This window comes from Talpa occidentalis, unplaced genomic scaffold (assembly GCF_014898055.3).
Source record: "Talpa occidentalis isolate TD23 unplaced genomic scaffold, MPIMG_talOcc4v2.1 talOcc4.4, whole genome shotgun sequence".
Lineage (NCBI taxonomy): Eukaryota > Metazoa > Chordata > Mammalia > Eulipotyphla > Talpidae > Talpa > Talpa occidentalis.
This window is the reverse complement of record NW_023604295.1, coordinates 33,693,772-33,706,525: the sequence shown is the minus strand read 5'-3', so window position 1 is coordinate 33,706,525 and position 12,754 is coordinate 33,693,772. Positions and strand designations below refer to the sequence as shown.

At 41.7% G+C, this 12,754-nt stretch overlaps 1 pseudogene; it reads left to right on the top strand.

Annotated features, from left to right (window-relative positions):
• The first annotated feature begins 2,632 nt into the window (after positions 1 to 2,632).
• Positions 2,633 to 5,896, top strand: LOC119258085 (40S ribosomal protein S15-like; annotated as a pseudogene).
• The last annotated feature ends 6,858 nt before the right edge of the window (positions 5,897 to 12,754 follow it).

Here is a 12,754-nt window from a genome sequence, read left to right as displayed (position 1 = left end):
CCTTACCTGTTCAGGGATAACTCTGAAGTGCTTCCTCAGCTCCCAAACTCCCTATAGGATAGGCTGAGACCCAGTTGCAGCCACATTGCATGCCAGTTTCTTATCTTCCCAACCCTGGCCTCTTTACCTCCCTTCAGAGCACTTCCCAGTAAACTCTACATGCAACTATACATCTTGGAGCAGGTTTCATAAAAACTCAATCTCAGATGCCCTCAGACCTTATACAGGGTATCACCATTGCTACACACCTGTGCATCTGGCCTGCCTTAGCAAGCCTCAACAAGTGAGTGTGGTGCTCAGAAATCTGATGTGAGAGGAGAAGTCAAATGCTTCAAGGGAGGGAGCCACCAGAAGAAGGACTTCTCCCAGGAGCACCAGAGACTGCAGGGGCATCAAAATTTAGACTCTGACTCTCCCTCCATGACACAGGATGGAGAACATAATGAGGGAAGATTGAAATATACCCACACAGGGTCTCCCTGGTGGCTCAAGGGGTTAAGATGCATCCTGTGCAGCTATCCTCAGCCACTGCAGCACGAGTTCGATCCCCAGCCAGGGAGCTACCCACATGGCGCAGCAGACATCTCCTGACTTGCCTGCTACTCCCCTCAGCAGTGTATTTCATCAGTCTGCCTGTTGTGCTCCCCACTCTGTCTCTGTCTCTGGAGAATCCTCTCACACACACCCCACCCCACACCTCTGGACTGTATCCCTGTACTTGTATGCCTAAATAAATAAATCTTAAAAAGAAAAAGAAAGATACCCAAACATCACACTTAGCAGGGCAAACGTGAAAGGGATAAAGAGAAGAGAGGGAGAGTAAGATGCAAGGGAGGGAGGGCAAGTGGGGCAAGTGGAAGGGAACAAAGGGGAAAGAGGTTTGAGCTTTACTAGGAATGTAACTGGAAGAGTCTGCAAAGCCTTGTTTCCTCATCCCTTGGCTGTTTTGGAGGGTTGGGGCGGGACAGGAATAAAGACTCCCACCTCTCGGGGCACTTGTGAGGATGAATGAGATAAATACAATATACAGAAACTTTACATTCTTTTTTAAAGATTTATTTATTTAGCACACAAGAGCTGGGATACAGACCAGAGGTGTGGTGGGGGGCTTAGAGGATTCACCAGAGACAGAGTGGGGAGCAGAACAGGCAGACTAACTGAAGTACACTGCTGAGGGGAGCAGTGGGCAAGACAGGAGAGGTCTGCTGTGCAATGTCTGGGGATAGGTCATGTCTGCTGGCCGGTCTGGGGATCGAACTCGTGCTGCAGTGGCTGTGGACAGTTTCATAGGTTGCATCTTAACCCCTTGCACCACCAGGGAGGCCCTACATTTTCTTTTAATACCTTGTGCTGAATCTAGTTTTGGACAAAAAAGGAGGAAGTTGTCTTCAGGGTAAATGTCAATGTTAGCACAATAACCCAGTTCTAAATTTGGCCAGAGAAAGAAATACATCAACTCAGATTCCCAGATTAGAGCTGAACAAGAAAAAGGGTGAAAGCAGGGGACTCTGATTTGCCCAGGTTACTGCAGATGCAAGTTTAAATCCTCTCTGGAGGAAAGACTCTGAACTAAGGTCCAGGTTTTCCAGGGATTGAGATCAACTAAATATAGGATTACAAAACACTTCCTCAGGGAATGGTTTTCCAGTCAGCCCACAAGGCCACCAGGGACCAGCCCAGCAGGCTGCTTTCCCTTGAAAGAATCTTGTGCAGGCAGGTGTGAGTGCTCCTGGGACTTTGACCGTGGGCAACCTGACCTGAGTTTCTCCTTAGATGCAGCTACGCTTGCCAGTGCTTTGACAACCTGGCCTTTTCTGTTGAGCTAATGCATTGGCTGTGCTGAGAGTCAGGCTTTATTTTCCATTGCTGTGTTGTTGTTTTGCCAGTGATGAGAGTTTCATTTCAGAAGACCTAGATTTAAGCATATGTATGTAAGTATGACTTGAATTTGTCTTACAGATCTGCTTATAATCAGAAAGAAACACACCTGCGTTGTGGGTAGGTGGGCATGAATGTTTAACCTGGTACATAAATATTCATTCACACATCACTGATTTCACACTGCCAGCTGACTGAAGTCTCAATCTAGTATTATCTATAAGCTCATTTGGTGATTATATTATGAAGACAATGTTAAGTTAGGAAGTTCACAATTTTTATTGGAAATGCTAATTCATCGTGAACTTATATTTATATTCCCTATTCCAGTTTCACATTATATTTTATTTATCTTCTTAGATTTTATGCACTTCTAAATTCTTCATTTTCCTGAAAATCACACGGGTCCACCTCTACATGGCATTATGTTCAAGATGAAAACAGCAATGTAGAGAAATATCATTTACTTGCTTTTCCAAAAGAAGACAAAAGTGATCAGATCCTCAAGCTGCACCCACATCTCTCACATTCCTGTTACTTCCCCTCTACTTTTCACTTTTTGGGTCCTCCAGCACCTCTTATTCTACATCCACCTTTCCATCTTGCCCACCTCCAGCCTCTGTGGCCTCACTTTTCTCACCTCTCTCCTAGGTCATTCATTTTTCTCTGCCATGAAATCCTCCCTGGCCTATTCTCACAAGACTAAAATCTGGTGTGGCAATCACAGGTTTGGGTTACAAAAAATGGGGAAACCATGGAGGAGAGTAAGTTGATCTTGGTATCATGGTATTCATTTTGGTGGGTCAGGGGATAGGACAATAAATGGATAATCTCTTATTAAAATTAATTTTCACAACAGAGCCTTATTTCTAAAAATGACAGTTATGTTCATGAATTAATTTAGTGCCTCTAAATCATTATAATAATAGTGAAAATAAAAATTAATTTATGAAAAAAATTTAACTAGCTTTCAAAGATGTAGAAAATATAACTTGTTCTATATTTTTAATAATAAAAATTTTAATAAAATGTAAGTATTTTTCTACAAGCCAGCAATTTCATGTTTAGAAATCTATGCCTAAGATACTTTGGCAATAATAAGAAATGGTGTACATAAAAGTCTGGTCATTACAGTGTAATCTACAGTAGCCAAAGTCTAAAAATTACCAAAGGCTTATCAGTAGAGTATGCAGAGCTCTGGAACTGAACCAAATAAAAGAGGATTGTCTCTATACGTTGTTATGTGTTAATCTCCAGGATATAGTCTTAACATTAAAAAGAAAGAAAGGAAAGGAAATACCAAGAAATAGAACTATATATAGAGATTGCTGTCTTTGATCTAAGAATGAGATATAAATGTTTACATATATTAAAAATAAATAGGATAAATTTAAAAAATAAAGTCAATTAAAGGAAAAGAGAACAGATAGAGAGATGATTCAAAATGCATTTTGCTGTATTGTTTTTAGTTGGATCTAAAAACATATATATTTTACATAAATATAAAATAAAACTGAGTTTTCCACAGATTCTTCAAGACAAAAAAAGACAAATGACACTAAATTTATGAAATTTGTGGCTAGATTACTCAGAGAATAATTTCAGTGTTTGAAAACATATTTATTTGATATTAAATTAATATTAATACAGGATTTCCTATATATCAAAAGGAGGTCAGGTAAGGAAACCAAGCTAAAAAGTTAAATTTTTTAAAAGATTTTATTTTTATTTATTTGTGCATATAAGGGTGTGGGGATGTGTGTGAAAGGATTCACCAGAAGACAGAGGGGGCATGAGAACAGGCAGATCTACTGAAATACGCTGCTGAGGGGAGCAATTGGTAAGTAAGACAGGAGAGCTCTGCTGTGCCATGTAGGTTAGCTCCCTGGCCTGGATCGAACTCATGTGGGAGTGTCTGGTGATAGCTGGAGAGCACTGAGACTTTAACCCCTGCACCACCAGGGAGGCCCCAAAAGCTAAATTATTTTAAGAAATCACAGTGTCAGTATTTTAATTTTGGATTGAGATTAAACAGAAGAGAGAGAGAGAAAGCAAGATAAGGCAAATAACACATTGTATTTATCCTTGTATTAATGATAAATATCATGTGGAGTCAAGATTTCCAGGACAATAATTAGAAATACATAAAAATCCAAGAAAGTAAATAAAAATGTTCTACAATCTGAAATTTGAATTGAAAAGTAATATCATGATGTGTTATTACTTCCAGTAGAAATGATCAACTTCTGGTGCCTTCCTGGTGGCACAAGGGGTTAAGCAACACACTATGAAGCAATCTGCAGCCTCTGCAGCATGAATTTGATCCCCAGCCAGCCAGGGAGCAACCCACATGGCTCAGCAGACCCCTCCTGACTCGCTGGTTGCTCCCCCTAGCAGTGTACTTCCATCAGTCTGCCTGTTCTGTTCCCCACTCTGTCTCTGGTGAATCCTCTCCCAGCCCCCACCACCTGTATCTCTGGCCTGTACCCCAGCTGTTGTATGCATAAATGAATAAATCTTTAAAAAAAAGTAAATGATCAACTTCTTAATTTTGTCCACTGCACAAATCTGGAACAAATCTTCATTGTAGCTTCAATGATCATCCCAAGCACCCAAACTGCAGTCTCTAAGCCTTTTCCTGCAATCAGAATTCCCTGAGAAACAACAGTTTCAGATCTAAGGAAGAAATGTATACAAGTGAGGCTCGGGTCTCTCGTTGTGTATATAGCAAAGTCTCCTCTGATCATATCAACAGACTGAAAACAGAAACAACTCACTTGAAGAATATTTCCCAGGTCCAACATGAAACAATTGGATCATCAAAAAGAAGAATGAGTACAACTGACTGAAGTGCATCAAATGTGTTTCTAAAAATTCATGAATTCATAGTGACATTTTAAATAAATGTTAGAGCATCAATTTTTTTCAAAAACAGATAAGAAAAAATCAAGAATTTATGCTGGCTTTCCTATATGAGCCATAATTTTATGGCAGCCAAATAGTCGAGGGGAAGTTATTCTTTAAGGAAAAAATACAGCTTATAAAAGTAAAAGAAATAATGGAATCAGCTTATCACTGTTTTGCAAGTTTTTATAAACTAATGACAGAAACAAAAGTATAAATCATCTAAGTCAGTAAAAATCATTAGTTGAAAATGTTGTGAACAGCTTTACAGTGTCTGGATCAGGTCGATCCACTGATTGGTCATGAAAAGAAAGCCCACCAGAGAGGATGTGCCTCCTGATATAACATGACAGAAATTACACCCACAGAAACCATGGAATAATCACATCAAAAAATCACATCTCGGGCCTCCCCTTGTGACACAGGCGATTGAGTGCCGCACTGTGCAGCTGTCTGCAGCCTCTGCAGCGCGGGTTCAATCCCGGCCAGCTGGCAAGGGTCCCACATGGTGCACAGACCTCTCCTGCCACGCCCGCTGCTCCCCTCAGCAGTGTATTTCAGTCAGTCTGCCTGTTCTGCTCCCGGCTCTGTCTATGGTGATCCTCTCAGTCCCACACACCTCTGGTCTGTATCCCAGTTCTTACATGCATAAATAAATAAATATTTTTTTAAAAAAGACCTATTTGACCTTTCTTTCTGAAGAGGCGACGGGATGCGAGCAGCTGATGCAGCTGTACAGCTCCCGGCAGCGGCGGCGTCTGAACCCGGGCTTGCGTAGGAAGCAGCATTCTCTTCTGAAGCGCTTGCGCAAGGCCAAGAAGGAGGCGCCACCCATGGAGAAGCCAGAGGTGGTGAAGACATACTTGTGAGACATGATCATCCTGCCTGAGATGGTGGGCAGCATGGTGGGCGTCTACAATGGCAAGACCTTCAATCAGGTGGAGATTAAGCCTGAGATGATTGGCCACTACCTGGGCGAGTTCTCCATCACCTACAAGCCTGTCAAACACGGCCGGCCAGGCATTGGGGCCACCCACTCCTCCCGCTTCATCCCCCTCAAATAGACTGCATGACCAGTAAAGGCACAGACTTCTCTAAAAAAAAAAAAAAAAAAAAAAAAGACCTATTTGAGATAACGTCAGAAACCTGACTCCGCACCCAGTTAGATGATTCTGAGGAACTATTCATAATTTTGTTAGATGTGAAATCATCATGGATTTTTGAGAACTTACCCAAAATTTTTAGATATTATCCCAAAGTAGATATCCCAAAGGGTGAAAGGCATATTTAAGACTTGATTTAAAATTCTCCAGACTTGAGTAAGAAATAGAAGTAATCAGTGGTGCAATTGTGGCAAAATCTTGACAACTTTAGACTGGAGAGGTTTATCAGAAGTCTTAAGTGTATTTCTGTACTTCTAAATGCATTTGAGAATTTCATACTAATAACCTTTAAATCAGTAAAAACAAAGAGAAAAGGTATGAAAGTGTAGAACTGTAAGATGGATCCAGAACTGGAATTCAGGCACAAGTAAATTCCAAATGAGCTCTACCCTTGAAGCCACCCAAATGAGAAAAAAGGAAAGAGAGAGAGAGAAGGGAGCAAGGGAAGGCAGGGGGGAGGGAAAGAAGGAAGGAAGGAAGGAAATAGAATGTTCTCAGTGTCCGCACAGCAAAAACAAACAAGATTGCCAGGTAGAGCACCACTCCCAATACTGAGTCCAAAGCAAAACCTCTCCTATGGGTCTTCATTAGAGAGGTGTGTGAAAAGCACCGTCCTCAACAACACATTCAAAACAAACCCAGAAGTTTTCCCTGGGGCTGTGACTGACCTCCCGGCCTGCACTTCTCCATCTAACGCTCTTCATCTATGACTGTGGCCCCCAGAATCACCTAGAACTCAGGAGAGAGAAGCCACACAAGCATCGTCTACTCATTTTCCCTGTTTTTGTGAAAAGCTCCAGACCAAGGATTGCTCTCCGTTCTTCCCCACTGGGAACTCCTTGCAAAGCATCTAGTTTGTCCTTTGTAACACTCTCCAAATGATAAGAGAGGACTGGGTTATTAAGGAACCTCCTCAAAAGTGCAAATATTCCATGCTGTGATTCTACAGAAGTTTCCAAACTGACTGTATCTGCAATATGCTGAGCATACTCCTTACCTAAAGTAACCTGTCCAGCTGTATTTTCTATCTTTAAAAATAAACTTACGATTCAATCTGTCACCACTGAATTCAATCTGAATGTACAAATTTTCCCCAGACTTGGAAGGTATGTTTGGAACAGTCTGTTCTAAGATAGAGTCTAAGTGGTGTATATAAAAATTGTGAAGATCCCTGAGTCACCAAGGGAAGAAACAGTTATCCTCCAGCGAGCCTGAATCAGAAGTACAATGGAGGAATATGATGACTACTGATTGCAGAAAGCTGCAGGCATACAAAGACCCTGCATAGTGAAAGCAGAAGTTTTCCACAAAAATGTCAAAAAATCTGAATGCAAGGATGTGCTTGAGCAGGATGACTAATGGTGTTTTCAAGGCAAGGTCAGTGAGACCCAAACCCTTCACGTTCTGAATATGACTCTCAAGCCCACACTATGCTTTAGATCACGCTCTTCTTTCTCTGTTTTTTTATGATTTCCACATGTATTCTGTATATGGATATAGAGTAAGTCTTCGCTTAACCATCATTGCTAGATTCTTGGAAACTGCAGCTTTAAGCAAAATGATGTAATAAAACCAATTTTACCTTAGGTTAATTAATATTAACAAGAGTTAAGTTCCTGGAATATATTTCCAGTCAGAAAAACATCACCAAAAAGCTACATAAAGACCCAAAACCCTTCTAAAGTTAGATAATAATGTGTATCCATTTATTTTTTCCAACACACTAATTCTAGCTCGGGGTCACAGGAGACTATCCTGGAAGCTCAGTGTGCAAAGTGGGCGCCAGCCCTGGACAGGACACCCTTCCAGAGCAAGGTGCACTCACACTCACACCCACGCTCACTCAGATTGGGTCAATTCTCAATCCACATTTTATTTGACCCCTTAATAGTAGTTTATTATTTTTCCCCTATAACTAATTTTATAAGTTAGCTTGTGGGACACTATACACTCTCTTTCCCTTCTACCTCTTTGACCATTCCTACTCGGTTTCCCATACTGGCTGTACCTCCTGTTCCAACCGTCTAAATGTTAATTACCCGAGTTTAGTTCTAAGAATTCTTTTCTTCAGCCTTCCTCCTTATAAATCTTGTGCAGTTACACTGAGTCAATGTTAATTCCCACATGCATACCTCCAGCCCAATCTCTCTCTCAGATTTATGTATCATCTGCCCCTTAGACAGGTATAATCTGAAAATTGCAATAAGCACCGCAAATGTCAATATACCTCAAAAGAACATGAGATGTGTTCCTCCCCCTGACTACACGGATCTTCTCTCCTGTTACCCTCATTTCCACATCCACTAAATCAACAAGAGCTAAAGGTTCTATCTCTCAAATACACCCTAAATATGATCATTTCTCAATCTCCATCATTTCACCCAGTCCAAAGCTATTCCACTTCTGGCCAGAATTTTTGATAGCTATAAGCCTTTGTATTTGTTTTATTGTATTTGTTTAGCTTTGTATTCTAGCGCCTAGAACAAAGTCGAACACTCAGTAAACATCTGGTGAAGAATGAAATATCCATTGAAATGAATTTCCCCAGCATGCTTTTAGAGTAAGATTCTGTACCTGGGGTAATAATATTATAAAATATATCTTTTAAAGGAACATTATTTAGACACCTGAACACCTTCCAACAGAGTCTTAGCAAATCTGTTCAAGCCAAATTCCTTTCTATCCTGATGACTCAAACCTCATTGGAATCAGAGCTGAGTTTAGTGCTGGTAATAAATCCTCCCCCTCAAGGAGAGGGATCAGAGGGAGGGAGGGAGAGCACAGGGGACTGTGGTGATGGTGCATGAGTGCACTGGTGAAGGAAATTCTGTGGGGACTACACCTGAGGGTGGGGGTGGGGGGATGAGGGGAAGCAAACATTGTTTAAAAATGAACAATAATGTAAAATATATATAAATAAACATAAAGTAAAATAAAAAAAGCCTCCCCCTCAATAGAGAACTTTAATGCTGAGAGATGAGGTCTCTTAAGCCCCTACATGTAATTTGAGCAAGTTGGCCTGTTGATCCCTTGGCTGGTTTTTGGAGCCCTTTGCACGCCAGGGAATAAGAAGGGATGTGTTTGACGGTGTTGCTATAGTAGTTACAAGACACAAGAGGGCAGCAAATCCAGTTCTTATTTTTAAAGCAAACCTGGTATTCTGGTTACAATTTAATGTTAATAGATTGGATAAATTTCAGGTCGTTCATACAGTAAGTATTAGGCAGCAATGAAAATGAATGAACTGAAGCTATAAGCAGCAACATAGACAGTATTTACAAATATGATGTTGAGTAAATGAAGAAGACACAAAGACTACATACAGCGTGTGGCATGTTTATAACATTCAATAACAGGAAAAATTAAACTATTGTTTAGGATGCATCTATAAGAGATTAAACTATAAATAAACACAAGAAAATGAGAGCCACACAAGTGAGGCCTTCAAATTGTAGAGATTCACGGGTAGGGTGGTACATGTTGGTGGCTAAGGCTCTAGCAAGAATCTATTTTTCCATTTGCAGAAGTTACAAAGGTGGATGTCTTACTTGTAATTATTTGCTAAACTTTACATTAATTAAACTTTAAAAATAAGACTGAAAAGGAAAAACTGGAGGGAGAGGATCATCGTAGAGGAAGGGGAAAGCAGAAGTAAACAACTCCACCTTGTTGACATGTATGCAGCTCAGGCGAGGAGCCGCTACTCAGCGGTGAGATCAGGCTCCGAGAACCTCACAGAAGTCAGCTGCAGATTGACACTTTGGCTGAAACGGGAAACCTCAGTGAGGGGCGGGACAGGAGGAGATTCTGAGGAGGACCACAGAGATCTATCAAGGGTGGAAGAGCTCATGAGTTTCTGTCACCTTTGGGGATTTAATAAAAACCCTCCTGTAGGGCCTCCCTGTTGGCGCAAGGGGTTAAGCATCATAATATGAAGCTATCCGCGGCCTCTGAAGCACAAGTTCGATCCCCGGCCAGCCAGAGAGCAACCCACATGGCACAGCAGACCTCTCCTGACTCACCCGCTGCTCCCCTCAGCAGTGTACTTCAGTCAGTCTGCTTGTTCTGCTCCCCACTCTGTCTCTGGTGAATCCTCTCACCCCAGCTCTTGTATGCATAAATAAATAAATCTTTAATAAAAAAAAAAAACCTTCCTGAGTCCAGCCTGACTTCTTTAAGCAACTTATAATTTCAGCTTCTTATTCCCAGTCAATGAACTGTCCTTGTCACAACAAAACTATCATATTGTTGGGGCACTAGAGATCTCAGCCCATGGCGATTGTAGGGTAAGTAAAAATGATCAGGCTTTTCCGCCCTCCCACTATTGGCATTAATGATGGATCCCTGTGGTTCTGCATGCATGCCTGATGGCAGACACCTGGAGTAGGCTGTGGGCATACATAGATGGGCACACCTGGGCTGACACAGGGCTTATAAGGGTGGCATCACAAGGACACCAGCACAACAAGAGAACAAGAGAAAGAGAAAGCAGAACAAGAGGAAAACCAGCAGGGAAGCAGAGACCATGAGAGAACACCAGAGAGCCTAGAAAGAATGAAGATTCACCAGGGCGTTGGGAGGCCTGCCAGTCTGCCAGCCTGCCAGCCTCCTGGCCCCCTGGCCCTGTGGCCCCCCTGCCTGCCGTGTACCTGGTAAAGCTCAATAAAAGCCTGAAAAGCCACTGAGGGCTCCAGGACCCTCCTTTACCCGTCTGCTCGCATCATCATCCTGCACTGTGCCCTTCTGCAGCTACAGCTACTTTCAGTAGATTGTATTAAAACACAGAGGTAGCGAGGTGTCAGCCACCATCTCACTAGATAAATTTGCCTCAAGGTACAGGAGAAATAGGTAACATTGATTAATGAGTGAAAAAAACCAACCCAGTTCCTTTAACTCCCTCCCTGCTTTATACCTGGATACTATCTCCTCCCAAGAGACCTTTTGAGTCCACTGTCTTGATAAGCTCAAAATGGGTTCTTGTCAGAATCTGGGATGGTAGATATCCTAGTAGATGTGAATTGACTAAATAATGAGCATGATAAATGGGGGTAAAGTTCGAACAGGTTGATGACCTAGTGACATCAGAAAGGGAGGGAACTTTCTGAATATAATGATTTGTCATGTGTTTGGGGCATGGTGAATAGAGTGGAAGGTGAAATGAAAGTATAAGGACTACTTCACTAATCAGCTTGTTAACCACTGAACCACAAGCATCAAGGTAACAGTGCCCAATGACCAAATACAACCCACAAAGGAGAGGTGTCTCCCCCATGGGAGACATGAACCTTTGGCAGATGACACCATGGTCAGCAATCCCAGTGGGAACTGTAGTAGCCAGAAATAGCAGCAATGCCCAGTGGGAGAAGGTGGTATCCAATGGGAGATAATAGTTTCTGAGGAAAGATAGTGCCCGGGAGAATGCCAGCAGCAATGGGATGAGCAGCTGGAAAAGGGTAACGCAGAATCATTGGCAGTGGGATTTGACGAAATGAGTAGAATCAGAATGAGTGTCAGCAAAACCTGTGATTGGCCGTGGGTAGCGATGTTCTACAGTGAGTGTCAGAACAGAAGGGAAACCTATGAGCGCCCTCATAACAACCAGAAGCAACTGTTGGAGAAGTGGTTCCTTTCCTAATGTCATACATCAGTAGTTCTTATAACTGTCAGGAGATGAAGAATCTACTCTTGGAGACACACAGTGAACTTAACAGTCTCTTGTTCTCGTGCCTGAGATACACCCTCTGAGTCTGCCTGTAGATGGAGTCAACTTGCAACCATGAAGAAAAGGTCAAAAGAAACAGGTAGTTGTTTATCCTGAAATCACTGAGCCTTTGCCTAAGTTTAGGTCTATGTGAAAGAAATAAACTCCATTACTGGACTAGTTTTGTTACTTATGGCTAAAAGCATGACATATCTAACTTCAAAGATAATGGAAGGGAATTCTACCAAAGAACATATGGCTAGCTACTGCTGCAGAGCCCACAAACCCCAACTAGCTTCAGACTTCTCTTTATTTGGTCCTCTGTCTGCTATGATCTAGTTGGTGTCAATAGCTAGCTATTATCCATCACACAAAAGTATTTCAAGCCTAAGAGTCACAGGAGCTCAGACCCTGAGAGAAAGTGCTAAAATAAGTAAGAAATAGAGACTCCAGGAAAAATTGCTGGGGGGGTGGGGTGGGGGGAGGGAGTTGTTTTATTTATCTTATAAATAGAAGAGAAAAGCACAAGTCTACAGCACTCATAGAGTTGAAAATATAGAATTCCAAGAGAGTGACCAGTGGTGCAAAATAAAGGAATTTTCCTGAATGGGAGAACAATTTCTTTTTTTTCTGGGCTACCAAAAAGGAGGTGATAACTCAATACATTTTCAGATATACAAGCAGTGGGCTGAAGGTGTTAAAAGTGAAGTTGAAGGGGAGGTTCTGCTGGGTGGAGAATGTGTGAAAACATAGAAAGGAAGCTTGGGGAGAAGTGTGATGGTGTGAAATAATCTATGTGAAGCATGGAAGAGAGGCTGTTTGGGAGTATCATTGGGTGGAGGTTTATTGTGAAGAAGTCTTCTCTTGCTGTTACTCTCTGAGTGAAGATGAGGTCACCTTCTTCTTATCTGCTATGTGAAGTTCCTCCCATACTAATGGGAAGTTAGCTTTTGGGAAATGACACAGCTTATATTTTTGAAAGAAAAGCACCAGAAATGTCTGAGGATTAGAATGAATCTGTTTAGTAAAAACAAGGAGAGTGTAGAAAACCCACTTTCTTAAGTGCTTTCTTCTCCCCTTCGAATTCCTAAGTGATGTAAATCAAGAT